The sequence below is a fragment of the Procambarus clarkii genome, chromosome 83 (assembly GCF_040958095.1).
Source record: "Procambarus clarkii isolate CNS0578487 chromosome 83, FALCON_Pclarkii_2.0, whole genome shotgun sequence".
Lineage (NCBI taxonomy): Eukaryota > Metazoa > Arthropoda > Malacostraca > Decapoda > Cambaridae > Procambarus > Procambarus clarkii.
The window spans coordinates 7,310,694-7,330,910 of NC_091232.1; positions in this window are offsets into that span (position 1 = coordinate 7,310,694).

The following is a 20,217-nucleotide window of genomic DNA, read 5'->3' on the forward strand; positions in this document are numbered from 1 at the left end:
CACAATATCATGTAAAAGTGCCTCAATAGTGTTCGAAAGTTTTGAAAGCCTCGAATACATCAAAGTTTCGGTTTCTCCCTGACGTAATGGGAGCAGGATCAAAGCCCGAGACGGAAATGGCGTTTTGTGTGGGTTTCAAGGCGTCTGGAGGAGGTGTGCCAAGCAAAGGCAAAGGAAGAGTTCTTGAGAACACCATATGGCAAATATCCGTCTATTCCTTGGTTGCGTTCGGTGACGAGAGAGAGAGAGAGAGAGAGAGAGAGAGAGAGAGAGAGAGAGAGAGAGAGAGAGAGAGAGAGAGAGAGAGAGAGAGAGAGAGAGAGAGAGAGAGACAAAACTAATTTCCAAATACCAGTTGTTTAAGAGGTTTAGCTAAATAATAGACACTTCTGTTATTTTTCTGATATGAACTGTACTAACGGCATCATTCCCGGAATGATTATATATAAGCTTTATAACAGCAAGATCACTAATAAGTAGACGCGATGAACCAATAACATAACCTTTACTGTCACTCTCAAGATTCACGCTAATTGTTCTTGACTCATAATTATGTTCAGATTCACATATCAACTCCCAGTGTGCATTATTTCAAAAGAGATAGAGTATACACCTCCGTCTACATCATATGGTCACTGTACTGCATACAATATGCACCTGCCTCTACATCATTTAGTCACTACATTTGATACAATATACACCTAGTTCTACAACAGTCATGTACAATGCAAGGGGTGGGTGACCGCGTAATTATGAACATCAGAGGGTTCATGAAAGTTCACAGATCACCTAAAAAATGCCCACTAGAGGGGTTCCACTAAGGGGGCTAGACGAAGAACCCCTCAAAAACCTCCTTGGGGTTCCACCGGGGTAGAGGAAGGATCCGCCTAAGAACCTTCAGGCCATCAAAGTCGCCAGTTCTAACTCAATTGGTAAGGCGTAAAGCGCTCCGCCCCCGCTGGCGCTAATGTAGTTGGCAATTTTGGTAGAACTCCGGACAGAGAGTCCTCAGAGAGGACGTGTCTTGTCTCGTCCTTCTCAACCTGACAGCGAAGCTTCACCAGGAAGACGAAGTTTAGGAAAGAAATATAACTCCAAAATTATTTTTCCTTGTACCGTGGGTGCGTCAGGAGTCACTTATTCTCCTGTGTTGACCGAGGGAATATTTGGCCAAGGATATTTGTGTTTAGTACTTTTTAGAACATATATATACATGTAAACTGTAATCCACACTTCCGTGGAAATAAACATTCTATTCACTTGGATTGTATGGGTGGGGTCCGAACCGTGGGGTCCGAACCGTGGGGTCCGAACCGTGGGGTCCGAACCGTGGGGTCCGAACCGTGGGGTCCGAACCGTGGGGTACTTTTCATCGGTTCTTAATCATTTTATCGACTTGCAATGATAATTTTCATTCGATCGATTCGCAGTTGTCAGTGGATGGACTTTATTGTGTCCCTGATTCATGCGAATGTGTGAGGCTATGTATTGCTTGTGAGTGTGACAGTGTTATATTGTGAGAGTGAGAGTGAATGATGTTCCTGACTGTACGGTGCTTAATGGGTGTGTGAGTACATGTAAACTGCGTTAGGTGTTACTATTTTGAAATCATTATTCACCGAGATAATGCATATTGGATTCAACTGTGATAGAAAGGCACGATTTATATATGTGTGTACTCAGATTACACACACACGCACACACACACACACAGACACACAGACACACACACACACACACACACACACACACACACACACACACACACACACACACACACACACACACACTCAAAACCCACACCTCACGCCCCTCAAAACCCCCACCCACACACACACAAACTCACATATTACATACTTTGCGGGGCCTCGCGGCTGAGTGGACAGCGCTCTGTGGTCGTAGTCCTAAGGGCCCGGGATCGATCCCCGGCAGAGGCAGAAACAAATCAGCAGAGTTTCTTTCACCCATTTCACCTAGCAGTAAATAGGTACATTCATCAGAGCAAGATAGATAAATATAGATCATTCTTAAAGATAGATCTTACTCTAATGAAAGCAAATTGAGCCGAAAACGCGTTTAATATTCTCTAATTCTTCACATGTGGTTTTCGCATATATATATATATATATATATATATATATATATATATATATATATATATATATATATATATATATATATATATATATATATATATATATATCGATATATATATATATATATATATATATATATATATATATATATATATATATATATATATATATATCTGGAAAACAGCTCAACGGGCAAGTGACAAAGTTAGGCGATAAGGTGTTTGTGAGGCCTGGCCTCTGAAATTTCTATTTTTACCTTATTATAAGTAACAAACTTAAGATTACTAAGTTAAAGCGAGTTAAACTTTTTCTGAGATCCGTGGGAGTCACTTATTTTAGCGTGAAAGCATCTTGCAAAGGGAGAAGAAGCCTCTTGCAAAGAGTGGAAGCCCCTTACAAGAGTGGAAGCCTCTACAAAGGATGGAAGCCTCTTACAAGAGTGAAAGCCTCTTACAAAGAGTCTAAGCTTTTTTCAAAGAATGGAAGTCTCTAGCAAAGAGTGGAGGCCTGTTGCAAAGAGTGGAAGCCTCTGACAAAGAGTGGAAGCCTCTGACAAAGAGTGGAAGCCTCTGACAAAGAGTGGAAGCCTCTGACAAAGAGTGGAAGCCTCTGACAAAGAGTGGAAGTCTCTGACAAAGAGTGGAAGCCTCTGACAAAGAGTGGAAGCCTCTGACAAAGAGTGGAAGCCTCTGACAAAGAGTGGAAGCCTCTGACAAAGAGTGGAAGTCTCTGACAAAGAGTGGAAGTCTCTGACAAAGAGTGGAAGCCTCTGACAAAGAGTGGAAGCCTCTGACAAAGAGTGGAAGTCTCTGACAAAGAGTGGAAGTCTCTGACAAAGAGTGGAAGTCTCTGACAAAGAGTGGAAGCCTCTGACAAAGAGTGGAAGTCTCTGACAAAGAGTGGAAGCCTCTGACAAAGAGTGGAAGCCTCTTGCAAGAATTGTAAGTCTCATGCAAGTAGTGAAAGCCTCATGCAAAGCGTGAACATCTCTTATAATTCTCAAAATACGTTTGAGTTTTCCTCAGCATAGTTTGTATATTTTCAAGAGTGAGAAGCTCTTAAAGAAATATGAGAGTCGCCTGATAGATTGACAGCATTTTACAGCGTAGTTGAAGCCTTCACTATTAGTCTAAGAGTCCCTTTACAGCTTTTGGAAAGCCTACACTAACAGCTTGAAACGCTTGAAAAGCTTGAAAAGCTTGAAAAGCTGTTATAACAGTTTGAAAGCTTACTACAGTAGCCTTTGAGTCGCTCTTATGTAACTTTAAAGCCTAGTACAGCAGATGGGAAGCCTCTTTTTAGCAGCTTGAAAATCTATTAAAGAAGCTTGAGAGGCTTGGCACTATCTTACTGACACATCACGTGAGGCAAGGGCGATTTTGCCATGCGTTGCATTAAGTGCCATTCGGTGGTTGCCTTGGCTTTTGTTTTTTTCTCTGTTCATTATTTTCCTCTCAAACTGATGTTACAGAAGTAAGTTTCTTAGATTCGTCTGTCTCTGCTATAAAGATTCCGTTTCAGATGCATTTGACTCAGCTAGATAGTTCTATCTCAAATTGTATTGTTGCTGTTTTTTATTGAATTATAATGCGCAAATATATTCTTTCAATCACCGCTGTATAGCGGTAATTGAAAGAGTGTAATCAATTAGTTCTCCTTTACAAAGAAAGTATTCTAGCAACAAAGGTTTTATTAACCACAGGGCAGCTTTCACGCATCAAAAACTCCTCCATACTCTCAAAAATGTCCAGGCTTCCAAACTACCTCCACTAGGAAAGTATTCCCGTTGGGCCTCACAATAAATCCACACAGGAGATCTGATAGCCTCAAAAAATCTCTACAACATAGCAGGAGTTCTCGTGCCTCCCAAAAGAGGTCTCCTCTGTAGAGTTAGAGTGTCAATGTCGCCCACACTCCTCTCATCCTCTTCCTCTACTCTATCAACGGACCCTGGCACAAAAGCAGAGTCCCTCTGGTATTGACGACTCGAGTACCATACAGAACTTTGGCCGGGGAGAATAAAAAATTATCTCTTCCAAAAACTTGTGGAAAGACGTAAATCGGAGGAGCTGAACGAGTTAGTTTTATGACGGAGAAAAAATGTGGAAAAATCTTTTATATTAAGGGGTAATTCTCTGTGAGGTTTATATTCTTGCTGTCGGTTATATTGCTCTATATGTTTTGTGTTATCAATGTTTACATATCAGTGTGTGTGTGTGTGTGTGTGTGTGTGTGTGTGTGTGTGTGTGTGTGTGTGTGTGTGTGTGTGCGTGTGTGTGTGTGTGTGTGTGTGTGTGTGTGTGTGTGTGTGCTGTAAAAGTCTCTTACATTGGCTTATCACCGATTTTTATCAAATCATTCCCCACAGATGGGAAGTAATGCACATGGGAACAACCAAGCCAACCACTCTTGACATATCCTACGGGCGCTCGGCAAACCAATCACTTGATTATGGTTATCGTCAAGATATCTTAAAAGAATCTGTTCATAAAACTTCTTTTTCAAGCATACCACCTTATTAGAGTATTACCTACTCTTGCATCGTATCTCCTGGGTACCAGTGGGTCAAGAACCCAATCTTCACTTACATTATGATTTTACTAATCGAAACTCAATCTTCCATTCCAATACCAGCATCATGATTTACTTCATCTCTATGTCAGTCCTAACATGCGTCAGACCAGGATTTATGCTTAAACTAACGTAAAATGAAAGAAATTATTTGATTGTTAATTGCGTCATAGGCATTAAAAAGGTAATACAAGTACATATAATGTATTATATTTTAAGTTCTGGAGTTTAAGGACAAAGAAATTACACGAGGTTGAAAAGTATATGAATCAATTGAGGCCATATAATGGGATTCAAAGTTGTGGGGTTGAACCCGCTAAATGGGACTTAATATTTGCTAATGTACACACCTTGTTTTTGTGAGTTCATTGTGTTTAAATGTATATAATTACTAAATTATAGACATAATGTTTGTTATGTGTAATATCCGGGTCTTTATATTGTACTTATCTAGTAATAAGTAAAGGGATCAAGTTCTTTTTCCTGAGTCCACCTTCTGTGGCGCTCTGTAATCTATGGTATGATAACGAATCCTTCTCAAGTTTAACAAACGAATCTTGAAGAGGTGAGAACGATCTAGGTGTTTATTTATCAGCTATCAAACCTCTTCAGGCATGGAAAACCTGGCTCTCAGAAGCTATTTTGATCCTGAAACAAGATGACAAGAGACCTTTACCTGTTGTTCTGCATCTTGAATCACAGCATCGCCAGCACATGATGCATCGGGCTTTTGCTGTTGGTGTAATTGGTTCAGATGCTGATGAGGTTTTCCTTGTTGATTTTGCTGGTGTTGTTGCTATGGTTGGTGATCTGGTTGTTGTTGGTGGTGCTAGTGTTGCTTGTGTGGGTGTTTTTGATGGTGTTGTGGTCGATGTTGTTGCTGTCGTTGGTGTTTTTTTGTTTTTGCAGCTGCAGCTGCTGTTACTGGTTTTATTACTTATGTTGCAACTTTGTCTGATGTTACTGAGTTTTTTCCTTTGTTTTTTCATTGTAATTCAATGATTTTTATTGTTGCTTTTCTGTTATTGCAGTTTATAACACCTCTCTGAGAGCAGGAAAAAGAACTAATAAAGGTTGAATGATGATTTTTAAGAATGAATGGTAACAAAATTATATGTTGCATATTTTATACAGATACAGCGGATATCTGTATCATCTGTATCTGTATTCTTGAGGCTAAGAGCATCAAGGTGTGTTGTATTTTACTAAGTGTGGTATTAAAACATGTGTGTGTGTGTGTGGATGTATATCGGGTGTGAAGAGAATTAACGCAGTTGTATAGTTATGTATTATGTATGTGGTTTAAACACACACAATATGTTTTCTATTCAAATAGATTATGCCCATCCCAGTCTTCTGGAATATCAAAACTGAAATCACATTTGAGTTTATTGACAAAAAAATGCGTATCCTTTGGCGAAATTTTAAACTTTTATCACTCTTTTTCACGATTTTAGGCATTTGAGGAAAGAATTTGCCGTGGTAAAAGCTCATTTACCTTGTCTTTTATGCGACTCTGGAATGCACAATTTCCATACTTTTGCAGTTATTTTTTTCTTTCAACGAGACAAGACCGTCTACCTGTTGAGGATTTCATGGATTAACGTCCCCGTGGCCCGGTCTCTGACCAGGCCTCCTAGTGTCTGGTCGGATCAACCAGGATGTTTGATGCGGCTGCTCGCAGTTTGACGTACGAGTCACAGCTTGGTTGATCAGAATGTCACTGTAGATTCTAACGCAACTTGCAGCAACGACAAAAAAAGGGGTTTAACATTTACAGAACTCTCATTAACACTCGTTAATTGAACATTTACACCCCCTATATCACCACTATTTTCACTATTATATACACCACCACCCTTATTATCACATCAGTCACTATTTCCACTATCTTCATCATTATTTGCACCACCTATATCACAATTACCACTTACATCACCATTACAACCATCTCCGTCACTATTTCCACCTTCTTCATCATCACTGACTGAAATGCTTCGCAAGAAGATGAAATAAAAACAATAGAAACGTATTAACATGAAAGACCATAATAGCCATTACTACCAACGTTCATTTCTGCCATTGGAACGACGAGTACCTCCACAACAGCCCCTCACCTTCCCTACCACCACCACAACAGCCCCGTTCCTCCACTACCCCTCTACCACAACAGTGACACCCATTCAGTATCCTAACCACAACAGGGCCACACATCAAGCATCTCCACCACAACAGTCCCACACCCTCCCACTACAACAGTCCTCGCCACCACCACAACAGTCACCCTCCAACAGTCCCCCCCACCACCACAACAGTCACCCCCAAACAGTCCCACACTTCCCCACGACAGTCTCAGATCAACAGCCCCTCAACCACAACAGTCCACTCCCTCCCCTCATGCAACTATTTCCTCTCTCTCTTGTCCTCATTCAGCGTCATAATGATAATGAAGCAGAGGATTAAACCCTGATTCATGGTAGTTAATCCTATTCTAGTGAATCCCAAGAAGATGGACTCAAAGAGATGGACTAAAATATATATATGAACCCAAGGAGGCGGACTCAAAAAGCTGGATTTGGACTCAAGGAGTTTGGACTCAACGAGATCGATTCAAGAGGGTGAAAGTGGATTCTCCCAAGTTCGTTTTCAAGAAATAATTTTCTTCAGGGGGGATGATGTGAGTCTCACCGGAAAGTGTTTGGTGATCTCGGGATTACCTGGGTTGTGTGCGATTTACTGATTGTGTTTACTATTTCTGCCGGCAGGACCGTGCTGTTAGCTCTGGGACCCCGCCCTTGTAATTGTCGGTTGTCTGATGTAATGGTTCCCAACCTGTTCTTACCTGTCATATCAACGTCATATATTTATCTGACTCACGCACACATCCACAGCGTGCATCCTGCACCAGTCTATTAACCCTTATTAACCCTTTGGTGCTTAATAGGCACTAGGTAAACAGAGGCATTTGGTGACAGAAACTCTGCGCATTTGTTTTTGCTTCAGCCGGGAATCGAACCTGGTTCTGTGTGTGTGTGTGTGAGTGTGTGTGTGTGTGTGTGTGTGTGTGTGCGTGTGTGTGTGTGTGTGTGCGTGTGTGTATGTGTGTGTGTGAGTGTGTATGTGTGTGTGTGTGTTCACACTCCCAGGAAGCAGCCTGTAGCAGCTGTCTAATTCCCAGGTACCTATTTACTGCTAGGTGAACAGGACATCAGGGTCAAAGAAAGTCTGCCCACTTGTTGCTGCCTTGGCCAGGAATCGAACCTGGGTTCTTAGGACTACAATCCCTGAGCGCTGTCCACTCAGCCGCGAGACCCCTGTGTGTGTGTATGTTCCTGAAATGATAGATATGACAATAAGAGCGACCTCCTACTGCCTTGTTACATCTCTCTGTACCCTCCTTGGAACTGAACATGGCCTGGTTCGTATCTCTTTTTTTACCTCTAGACTTCTTCTAGTCCAGAACCTATCGAAGCGGAGGTTCATTAATACGAAGAAGCATTCAAACTGAAGTGTTTTTTTTTTAATTCAGGCAAAGCACTTCAATTTTGGACGGTGGTATCCATTGCAGTAAAAAAGAATTGGTGCATTAAGTGCAAGAATGAGATGAAGGGTTTCCACATTGCATTTATTTTTCTAGCGTCAATTCGCGGATATATTCAGTCTCTTCTTCTCCTTCTCTGATCTACTCTCATCCACCGCTGTTTTGTCGCACTTCTCTTATTTCTCAAATCTCTCATTCTCTGATCTTTCTCTTAACCGTATTCATCTTTTCGCACTCTTCTCTTTATTTTATGCTTCTGTTTCTCTCGCCTATCTTTTTCTCTCATCTTGTCTCTGTCCCTCTCTCTCTTTTCTGACATCATCATAATAAAATGCTAAATCACTCACAGAAGCTCTCATTACTGCTGGGATAAGTGCCCTGATGAGGTGCGTGATGAGTCGTGAGGTGGAGACCATATATGAGGTGGAGGCCTTATATGAGGTGGAGGCCTTATATGAGGTGGAGGCCTTATATGAGGTGGAGGCCTTATATGAGGTGGAGGCCTTATATGAGATGGAGGCCTTATATGAGATGGAGGCCTTATATGAGATGGAGGCCATATATGAGGTGGAGGCCTTATATGAGGTGGAGACCTTATATGAGGTGGAGGCCTTATATGAGGTGGAGACCATATATGAGGTGGAGACCATATATGAAGTGAAGGTAGAGATGAAGAAGCTTCTAACTCTCAACTTTACCTTCCTTCAGAACTCTTCCCCCTTTTAGAAGGGGAGGAAAAAAGTTGTGAAAGGAGAAGATATTCTTTTGTCATGATTTTCTTTTATTCTCTTTCCGAAATTCCAAGACGTGACAGGATATAGACACTAAAGTCGAAACGAAAATAATAACACAAAAATCAAATTAGATGAAATTTCGACTATTTTAGATAGTGATGGCTGCTGGAAAGACTATTTCATTGATTCTTATCTATTTTTTCCTTATGGTATTGTTTACTTTAATACTAAATTTGAATTTAGAAACAATTTTCTTCTAAGGAACTGAAAAAGAGCAGTAATTGCAGGTCTTTATAAAGAAAAGTAGGGGTAGGAAAAGTGTAATGAGTAGGGGGTCTCGTGGCAAAGTTGGCTTCGTTCTCGACTCACAATCAAGGATTCCATGTTTAATTTCCGGGCGAGACAGAAATGGTTGGGCACGATTCCCTTAATCCTTCAACTAGCAGTAAATAGCTATACCCGGAAGCTTGGCAACTGTTGTGGAGTTGCATCTTGGGTAGGGTCCGTAGTTCGACCTTGAAGCCACAAAACGAGTTATTATTTATTATTATTAGTTAACTTAGTGGACAAAGCGTGTGGCTGGACAGTAATCAAATGGATGGGCTTCAAAACTGTGCCGCTCAGATACTTGTACAGAGAACGCCTTATACAAAGACCATGTGAGAAAGGTAGGAAGGTGTACACGGCCTTTATGATCTTAGAAAATACGTTTATGGTCACAATAACGTGGCTGTAGATATATAACCACACCACACATCAGAAGGTGGAGAGACGACGACCTTTCGGTCCGTTCCGAACCATTATCAAGTCGTGTGTAAGTGCTCACACACACACGACGTGATAATGGTCCTGGACGGATCGAAACGTCGTCGTATCTCCATCTTCTAATGGGTGGTTTGGTCATCATAGGTTAATAGAGACGGAGATGGACTTTGCAGTGTTAAACACGTATGTTGTGGACAGAGTGCGGCAAAGGTTTATATGTAAGAAGCAGTGATTGTGCTTTATAACTGTATAATTAGGTATAGGCCAGATATTAATGTGGGTGTACGTCAGGATGTAACTCAAAATATTAAATATTAACATGGATAACATGGATGAGGACATGAGAGAGAGAGAGAGAGAGAGAGAGAGAGAGAGAGAGAGAGAGAGAGAGAGAGAGAGAGAGAGAGAGAGAGAGAGAGAGAGAGAGAGAGAGAGAGAACAGACAGACAGACAGACAGGACAGACAGACAGACAGACAGACAGACAGACAGACAGACAGACAGACAGACAGACAGACAGAGACAGGCAAAGAGAAAGAGAGAGATAAACAGACAGATAGATATATCTAGAATTGCCCTTCATGACGTATAATTCCGTAATTCCATTGTTTGCAACAATTCATTAGAGGGTTCTCACCATCTCCAACAACCAACATCAATAACTGAAGGCAACAGAACGCGCACGAATACATTACAGGCGAATTTCCTAACAAAATATCCCAATCAGTATTATCTAGAAAAAAGTAAGAAAATAGGCAATTCTCAAATGGCGTCCCTCCCCACCCCATGATAGGTAAAATAAACCTGGATGATACCTATTGTAGCGTTCCAGGGTAGCGGCTAGAGGAACACGATCCTGCTGCTGTATTCAGTCCTCTCAAGTCGCTAAAAACAGAAAGAAAAGTGTTTGCTAAAATGCTCGAACCATATATTCTTGTACAGCCACTAGCACGTATAGCATTTAGGGCAGGTCCTTAACCCTAATTTTCCCCGAAATATGACCCGCCAAATCGTTTAACAACCAGGTACTCATTTACTACTGGGTGAACAGAGGCTACAGTTCAGGATTGGCGCCTAGTCAATCCTCCCCAACCAGGATACGAACCCAGTCCAAAGTGCTCGCGAAGCGCCATGCGAGTGTTTTACCACTGCGCCACGGGGACCAATATTTTTATCCTCGGCCGAAAAAACAAAATACGGACGAACAAAACACCATGAGTATTACTCACTTTGTTGCTCTCTGCATGACTGCATAACTCACAGCAACTCTCCTGTGCACCAAGATGTTGAGAGTCAAGGTTGAGCCCTTGTGATATGCAGCGCCGCTGTACTCAGGCGGGGAAATCTAGGGCAATGCCGGCAGAAAATTTAGCACAGCAAGAATAAAGGTGTGCAAGATTTGGAAACATAGAGATGGCTTATTATGGCTATCATTGCCGTCGTTATTCTCTTGCTAGAAGGCTAGCAATTTAAAAAAAATCAGGATATTTTTGGGGGAGAAATTTTGCATCAAGCCAAATGTTTTCTGCTATCTATTCTTAGCTACGGATTATTTTTTGTATTATGTCTTGATATATTGAAACTATAGTTTAGTAACCACATAATCTTTCCCCTTCATGTAGTTAATCTTGTAATGACTTTGCTGAACATACGATTTTCTTTGAATAATAAATTATAAATTACGTTCGATGTGATGCAAAAAGTTTTTTGATCATGCAGGCAATGAGTCACAATAACGTGGCTGAAGAATGTTGACTAGACCACACACTAGGAGATGAAGGGACGGACAACGTTTCGGTCCGTCCTAGACCATTCTCAAGTCGATAGAATGGTCCAGGACCATTCTATCAACTTGAGAATGGTCCAGGACGGACCGAAACGTCGTCGTCCCTTCACCTCCTAGTGTGTGGTCTGATCAACAGTATTTTTATCATGTTTTATTCAGTTTAAATGGCTTTTTCGTTTAGATATTTTCCTGAGTGTGTGTGACAGGAGGAAGCTAAGTTCTCTCCGGCAAAGTCTCGCCTAGTCACTCATCCTTTATAGCAACCTCTACCTTCTTGCTGTAGACTTCTTACACATGGCGTCACGTAACTCTCCGTGGGAGTCAAGTGATACTGTTTTTGGATTATGTTTAATGCAACAAATGTAAACAATGACATGTAACCGTGGTTGTCCCGCTTATAATAACAACTGTGGTAATTACTACAGTCGGTCATGACAATAAAGTATCCAAGTCAGGACTGTGGTGGTGGTGGTTAGGGGGAGGTGGACTGTTATAGTGGTGGTGGTGGGGGGGGGGGACTTTTGTGGTGGTGGGGGGGAGGACTTTTGTGGTGGTGGGGGGGGGGGTGGAGCGATAAACAGCATCTCAAATCAGTCCCAGCACTTGGACTAGTAGTTCAGCAAATGATTTACTTCTCACACTGAAGACCATACAGCGAACACAACGTTGTTTGACCCAGTGGGTTGATATTACTGCAAAACAAATATGTTTTCCAAATTTCTGCTTCTGGCTCCTTTCCAATTGTTGCTCGCTTCCTATCACAGTCTTTTTCAACTTATTATTATTTATTTCATAAAATTTCTTTACCTCCTTTCAATGTTTTGCTGTGATTCTCATTTTACATATTTTATAGTTCCCTGATGGACAATATTGCACCAATATTCACGAAGAAGAATATTTGCAATTAATGAGTTGATGAATAGCAATTATAAACAGGAAACTGTTTATGATGAGGATTCACACTCAACAAAAAGTATTCAATTCCAATGTCAGGTAATTAACGCAACGGGAACAACCCTTTTATGCACAGTTTTCTCCTTTACGACGCTTAATTAACTTAAGTTCGGTCGATGATGTATTGCATATTGATCTTATATATATATATACATACACACACACACACATATATATATATATATTTTACAAATATACATATAATTTAAAAAAAAGTAGATTTCACTCACAAAATAAATTTCGTTTTCGTTCGAGTAGAGCAATCAATCTCTCCCGGGACGCGGTCTCCCCCTTGCATTATGTCTTTAAAAGCAGCCCAATAGTTCTAAGTCTCTCACCTGGTCGTAATTTTACTTGCTCTACAATTAAGAATTCTCTCGAGGCTGCGACTTTCCGGCAATATATTTACGTATTTGACAAAACTCACCAAAGTAAACATTCTGTACGTCTTAACAGCTTGCATTTCCCTCGGCAATGTTTAAGTTATTTGTGAGTCTGTACATTTAACTCAAAAATTTTGTGGTTTCGATTAGAGATTTGAAAATAGGATATGTTTAACCGTGAGATAATTTATATTTCTTCAGATTCATTTATTATTTGTAATATCATTTAATTTATTTTATTATTTTGTTTCTTGTCTATCAACTTTCCTCTCTTGTTGGGAGATTATTTTACAACTTTGTACCACATGTCTGTAATTGTATGGTTCAACTTCCCTGCCGCCTGTTTCCAAGTTCAGCTTCAGTTGTTCAGTCAACTTTTGTTGAGAGTTCCTGCAGCGTCTCATGCGTTGTAATTGTTGAGTGTCTAATTTAAGCACGGTCAAAGTTAGCAATTTGTTAAATTTGGCTGGTGTTGGAGAATATGCTTTGATAGATTGGATAATTTGTTGGGATTACAAAAGGAATACGAACCGGGATCATAGGTGTCGGTAGTTAATTTTTCTTGTGTTAGTGTGATATTTGTCATAGTCTAAAAATATGTTTTGTTAGCTGTCATTTGTCAAAATGTGATCTGGTATGTTACGTATTTTGAGGAAATAAGTAGGTTGTACTTGGGTAAAAATCTGTCTGCAGTTGTGATATCTTTGAAGAAATATACAAAACATTCGCAGAATTAACCGTAAATAATTTTTGTTTTGTTATATATTTATCGATAAAATAAAGACAAAAATATCCATAAAGTCAATCATGAATGATGTACTAACTATAGCTTTAAGTATTTATTTCAATCACTAGTTTCGGAGAGAGTGGAGCCAATCGTGACAAATCGTTCTTACTAACACCAAGCCCTGATGGATACCAGGTTTAAACAGTGACAGCTTTAAGATACCGATAATAGCTGCTGCTGACGCTGCATATGTCAGAGAAAGGTTAACTCCGCTCTCCTATTTCAATAATTAAAGTGTCAATATATATACGATCCAACTAAGCTAAAAATAATGAAATCAAGAACGGTGAATTAACTTGCTGGCCTGGAAGAAAGAATGTTATCCCAACGCCTTAAAACCGAGTAAAATATTCAGATTATATATAATAACAATAATTATAATAATAATTCATTGTGTCGGGGGACAGGAAGCCAGTGAGTATACATTCACGTTTTGGCTTTTAGTGGGGCGAAGGGCCACAGGACCCTGTCCATAACCGGTAAGCTGGCGTAAATAGTCAAGCCAATACTTCAGTTCAAAATCAAGTTGGAAAAATTTCCTCAGGAGCAATGGAGGGACCTTCGTACCAGCCTCCCGGCTTCATGTCTCCGTCGAGGACATAAGAGAGAGACGGTGGTCTTCAGGAAAATATCAGTTTCACTTTTCATTTTAGACTGGATGAATGTTTTGTTTCTGCAGCTGGGACCTCGTCTTTACGTCGCCAGTGTTCTATTTGTGTCGACTCCAAGGATCACGTTGTTGCTGCAACCAGTGACATCGTTGTTTAAGCGCTAGTGACATCGTTGCCCCGTAATCTTCGTTGTCACGGCGTCAGTGACTTCGTTGTTTTGTCGCTAGTGATCTTGTTGTTGCAGAGTCGGGGACGTGGTTTTTGCGGTTCCTTTGACCTCGTTGTTGCTTCGCCAGTAACCTTGTTGATGTGGCTCCACTGACAAAGTGTTTGCGTCATCAATGACCAAGTTATTGTAAGACCACTGACTTCGCTATTGCTGCGCTAGCGATTTCGTTATTGCGGCCAAAGACATATATCTATACGAGTAATATTTATATCTTAAGTTACGAATTAATCATAAATCAGTAAACATATCTGATCATAAGTACAAAATGTTGGCGCCTGGATGCCTGTCTTCACTGTCATCATCTTCAACATCAAGCTTTGATTTATGCTGTTCCAAATCTAATTAATATTGTAAATTATATGATGATGATTTGTGTTAATATCATTTGGAGATCATGAGAATTGAATACATGTTATTCTGAATCAAATGATAAGAGACGATTCTGCAATGTTCAGCTGGCTAGATAATACATAGAAAATAGTTGTGATAATCATTATAAGAAATTAATAAATAATAATAATAACACACACACACATACACACACACACACACACACACACACACACACACACACACACACACACACACACACACACACACACACACACACAAACACACACACACACAAACACACACACACAAACACACACACACACACAAAACTATATCCCCCCCTTAATCTTAAACCGGCCTGTGAGCCGAGAAATTGTGACCCCACCAGAACACACCTCACAGTTCCTACTTACCTCCTGCTCGCCTCTCCGAGCCACAGTTAACATAAGGCACTAATTGCTTTACTCGAGTGAGGCCTCAGTTCCCCGGGCACCCGAACCCTGACTGGGCGTTATTATTTGTATAACAACGACTTTGTATTTGATTACTTGCACCCAATTTGATATTTGAGTCCTAATTCCATTTTATTTGAATCCTAATTCTATTTGTCACGACGTCAAATTGTCACACTGATATCTGCCTTGTTAATATTGTGATCAAATTCATACATTGAATAATAATATAGTTGATATATAATATTAATATAAATGACAATAATAATAATTATGAGTAAATCCGTACGACCAGTGATGAGGGGTTCGAACCCTCATGCGGGTTCGTAAGGGTATGCGATGGATGGTTCCCACGCACACAAGTGTTCCCACCGCACAGATTCGAGCCCTTATCACTGCCCCAACGGATTTTCTCATTGATGCAGTCATATTAGAGTGACTACTCACTGTGTAATATAATACTAATAATAATAATAATAATAATAATAATAATATTGATAATATTAACATTAATAATAATATTAATTATGCTATTTTAACATCAATAATAATAATAGCAGCAGCAGTAAGAACAACAGCAACAACAATACAATATTAAAACAACTAAGAGACTAGAAAAGCACCTTGATAAAAGGTGCTCCAATGAAATAGTTTTCCAATGAAATTACATTACCTTGTTGTATCTTTAAGAAAATATTGAGGTAAACGTTTATTCTAGTGAGAACTGTAATAATTGTTATACATTAATTATGAATATATGTCGTGATTTTAAAATTGTTGAGTTCATTTCTCTGTTTCCAATTTAACTATTAGCTTCTTGTCCTCCATCTTCTATCCCTTGCAGCATCTACCGATCCCGTCTCATTCCGCTCCTCGTCCTTTACTCATGCTATAACTACTGCTTCTATAATTTCTATACTTAAGTTTCTATTAGATCGACTTATACTTTCACTTTTCATGCTTGTTCTAAGGCTAACTCATTTTACATCCCCACTAAAGTTATACGACTAAATTCCACTTCATATCCTACTGAAGTCACCAAGGCACTATAATTTCAAGGGACATAATTTGCAGATGAAGAAAAAACTGAGAATAAATGAGTCTTCATACACGTAAAGACATAGAAGGGGAAAAGGGGGGCAAGAATGAACACTGATAGTCTGTCTCCTATCCTTTGGCCAACCAGGAGGACTTCACAAGTTACACTCGACTATATCCGGGTTATAACGTTAATGAAGCTTCCTTCCCAGCTTAACAAGGCGGGTTCTACTGAGAGATCCGGAGGACATAATTTTCTTGGCGTTATCAGAAATAATCACTATGTTTGAATGCCTGCCACGGTAATACACCCTTGGAATATCCATCCAATAGACACGTGAGTAATTATTTATCTTCAAAGAAAATGAGAGAGCCCAACTTGTCAAGCGAGAATCCACCTTCGTCGTAGTCTTGATTAATTGCCTTCTCCTGAGAACAAAAATCAGTGGGTATGATGGAGTACTCCTTGGCGCCTTGCAGAGAGTATTAGTCGAGTAGTTTTCATAAGGTGATGGCAACCCCGCAGGCTCAAGAGTCACAGTTTCTCAGAAATCGTATTGAATGTTGACGGTTTGTAAGAGAACGTCTTCATATTCACATTATTAGATATTGCTTGTGAATGTTACAACCCTCCAAAACCACCTATCTATTTTTTCTTTCTCTATTATTCATTCTATAATACATATATCTTTTCACAAATTGTAAATCTAGCTTGTGCACAACGACGGCATTTTACATTTGAGAACTGGCTGCTAGCTAAGAGAGCTTTTCAGATGCAAATCCCGATTTGAATTTTGGATATCCCTCAAAGGATTTCTCGTCGCACGCTGTGTTTCATGAATCTGGATACTGTTAAACGGAAACACGCGAGGGATTGAAGATTCTGGCTAATCTGGAAACGAATTCGGACAAGGAAATCAAATAAAGACATTTTATTTTAAAGTAGGTTTTATTTTTTCGAGCAACGGACAAAACCTAACAGATCATTTCCTCAAAAAATTTTACGTAATAAATTATATCAAAGAAAGTAGTAATGGGATTTTAAACTATATCTTCCATGGTTTAGTGCTCTCATTAGATAATTATCTTATTATCTAAGCTAGTTAATAGCCACACGCCTTCTCGTTCATCCTTTAGCTCGTCAAATTGTAACTTGCTTAGCTAAATGAATTGTGGGGTTCAGTCCCTGAGCCCATTATGTGCCACTGTAACCCTTTCCACTACCGCCCACAAGATGGGTATGGGGTGCATAATAAATGAACTAAACTGTCTTTGGGTTCTTATCTTAATCTATGTAACTTGTTCGAGGGCGGTTCCACCAGTCTTTAAGCCTTCAGACTTGTTGTCTGAAGACAACATGCTTAATTATCTTCTATTTACAACAGGTAATAAGGCTCAGTTCCAAGCACAGAGTATGTTGTAAACCATTTGCTAAATACCACAAAGTGCAATGTATGCATCTTAATTGTTCTTAATTCTCTTATTGTTCTGGTAACTCAACCACCGACCAGATGGTGGTGGTGGACATCTGCTGCAGGAAGTGATTCATAACATCAGCAGATGAGAGTCATTAGTAGTTCAAGCTGGGATAGTTATGTCTTATTTGCCTCTACGGCATTCTGGTTATAATCTATAATTAAAATATTGGTTATCTGTCGTGCTTACTGTTGTTATTATTTATAGAGTTTTGCATTATTTTGCGTAAATGTGAAATTTGGCTTAATAACATAATATTTATTTATTATGTATCAATAAGTATTAGTAACATAATATTCCAGCAAATATTTACTTGCTGTGGTATCACGTTCTCACGATAACTTAAATTTAGAAACAAAACACAAAGAAAGTGTTCATAGTTCCCAAACACACTGGGGGATTTCCAGTTCGGGATGTATTGTGGAGATACGGACTTGCTTGAGCCTTATTGAGTGTCAGATGTTATTCCCTCTCCAGGAAGTGTGATATCCTCCCAGGTACAGAACGTGATAGCGCCCGCGTGGGCCAGGCTGATGCGTGCCGCAATATCACTTTGCCGTCAGAGGTGATCCACTGGGTTGAAAATATTGTCTGAGGTGCAGAGAGATTTCTCCCTCAGGCGTCAGTCTCTGTTCCACTCCGTGTTGCTGGTGCTCCACAATCCACTATTTTACGTCGAAAAGAATACAAATTTCCATTTCCTTATGCTGTACATATAAGACGTGTTATCACTTGTTAAGAAGCTTTCAACGTTTCTTAAACATAAGACCTTTATTCGCTGCTTCCAAAGTTTTAATAAAATGAGAAACCAAGGACGCCTGCAAGAGCAGTTGCTGTGTGCAGTAATTGCAGCCCAGCATAAACGTTCTTCTCAGACTCACAACAATGGAGCCTTTAAAGCTTCACATGAATTAATATTCAAGCACCCAAAAACATTAAGGCTGAATGGGCTGTTCTTCAATGCAAGACGTGACAAAACAACATAATTAGGTCATTTAACATGCTCTAGGAATTTATTTTTTCTTAGGAAGTCCTTGTATTCGCAGGAGATTGCAGCATCCCGGCTTGGTGCGTTGCAACGCCTAATTAAAATTTCATGCTATAACACAGGTGAAGACAAAGAACTCTGCTCTTCATCCTTGAGCGACAAAAGAATATAGACGGAAATTAATAGTATTATAAAATATTACAAATTAAACGACCGGATCATTAAAAAAGGCAACAACATTAAACCAGATTTTGACTTAGAAACCATTGTTCGAACGAACGTTGATAGGAGAGCGTTGAAATAATTTTTTTTTAGAATCGATAACAGAGAAATATAATGGTAATCTTCCCGGGCTAGACAATCCCACAATAGCTAATATATTCTTATCATATTTCTCAGCTGTGCGACGAGCACAGAGTGATACGATCTAGAGCCCAGAAATATTAAAAATTTCAGGTGTTGGGGGTATAACAGAGTAATGGATGAGGGCAGTAAGGAATAAGAGGAGTAAGGGATGAGAGGGAATGAGTGATGAGGGAAGGGAAGAATGAGGAGTGTGGTGGTGTTGGTTCTCGATGACCCTATGATGTGTGTAATCTATAGTAAATGAATAGGTATTATCAACTAATTCCCATTGCCTTCTCTACATACTCTGCTCCTGCAATTTCTCCGGCTGTTGGTGAAGATGATGATGATGATGCCGATAATGAAGACGATAATGATGATGGTGATAATGATATATCGTAACAGTTTGAAAACACGGTAAAGTAACGCATTTGATGCTTAAACAATTTACTCCTTTGCAAGTTACAACTCAAAGTTACTGAAACGATACTTTTATACTTTTCAAAAAAGAAAATTGTTCAAAGGGTTTTATTAGTTTGATTTACATCTTTCAACTAATATAATTAAGTATATATACATTTTTCTCCTCCGCTAATCCGCAATTTTCCTATTTCAATTATGTCCCAAAGACACGTTTCATCACAGTCAGAAACAAAACAAAAAGAAAGACAGAAACAAAACAAAATATAGCCCATACCCCAAAACAAACGACACGAACGCCATATACGAAATAAATAATGGTAATCATATTTTTTGTCATGTTTCGTGAATTATTTGATTCAATAAATCGGATACATTACGTGACAATCCTCAATTGGATTCAGTAAAACTGCTTAGTGGATATAGGGAAAAAGCGGACTACAAGGAGTCACGCTATCTTGCGGTGCTCAGTTATCGCAAGATAACTCCTAGCAGCCTGGCCACAAACACCCACCACAGTGACGTCGCCTACAACCTCACGTCAGTGGAATCATTAGCCACCATCGACCACATGATGTCCTCTACCTCTGCAGGACATCCAACACTAACCACAGTGATATCATCTACCACTCTACCACAGTGACATCATCTACAACAGTGACGCCATCTACAACAATGACGTCATCTACCACAATGACGTCATCTACCA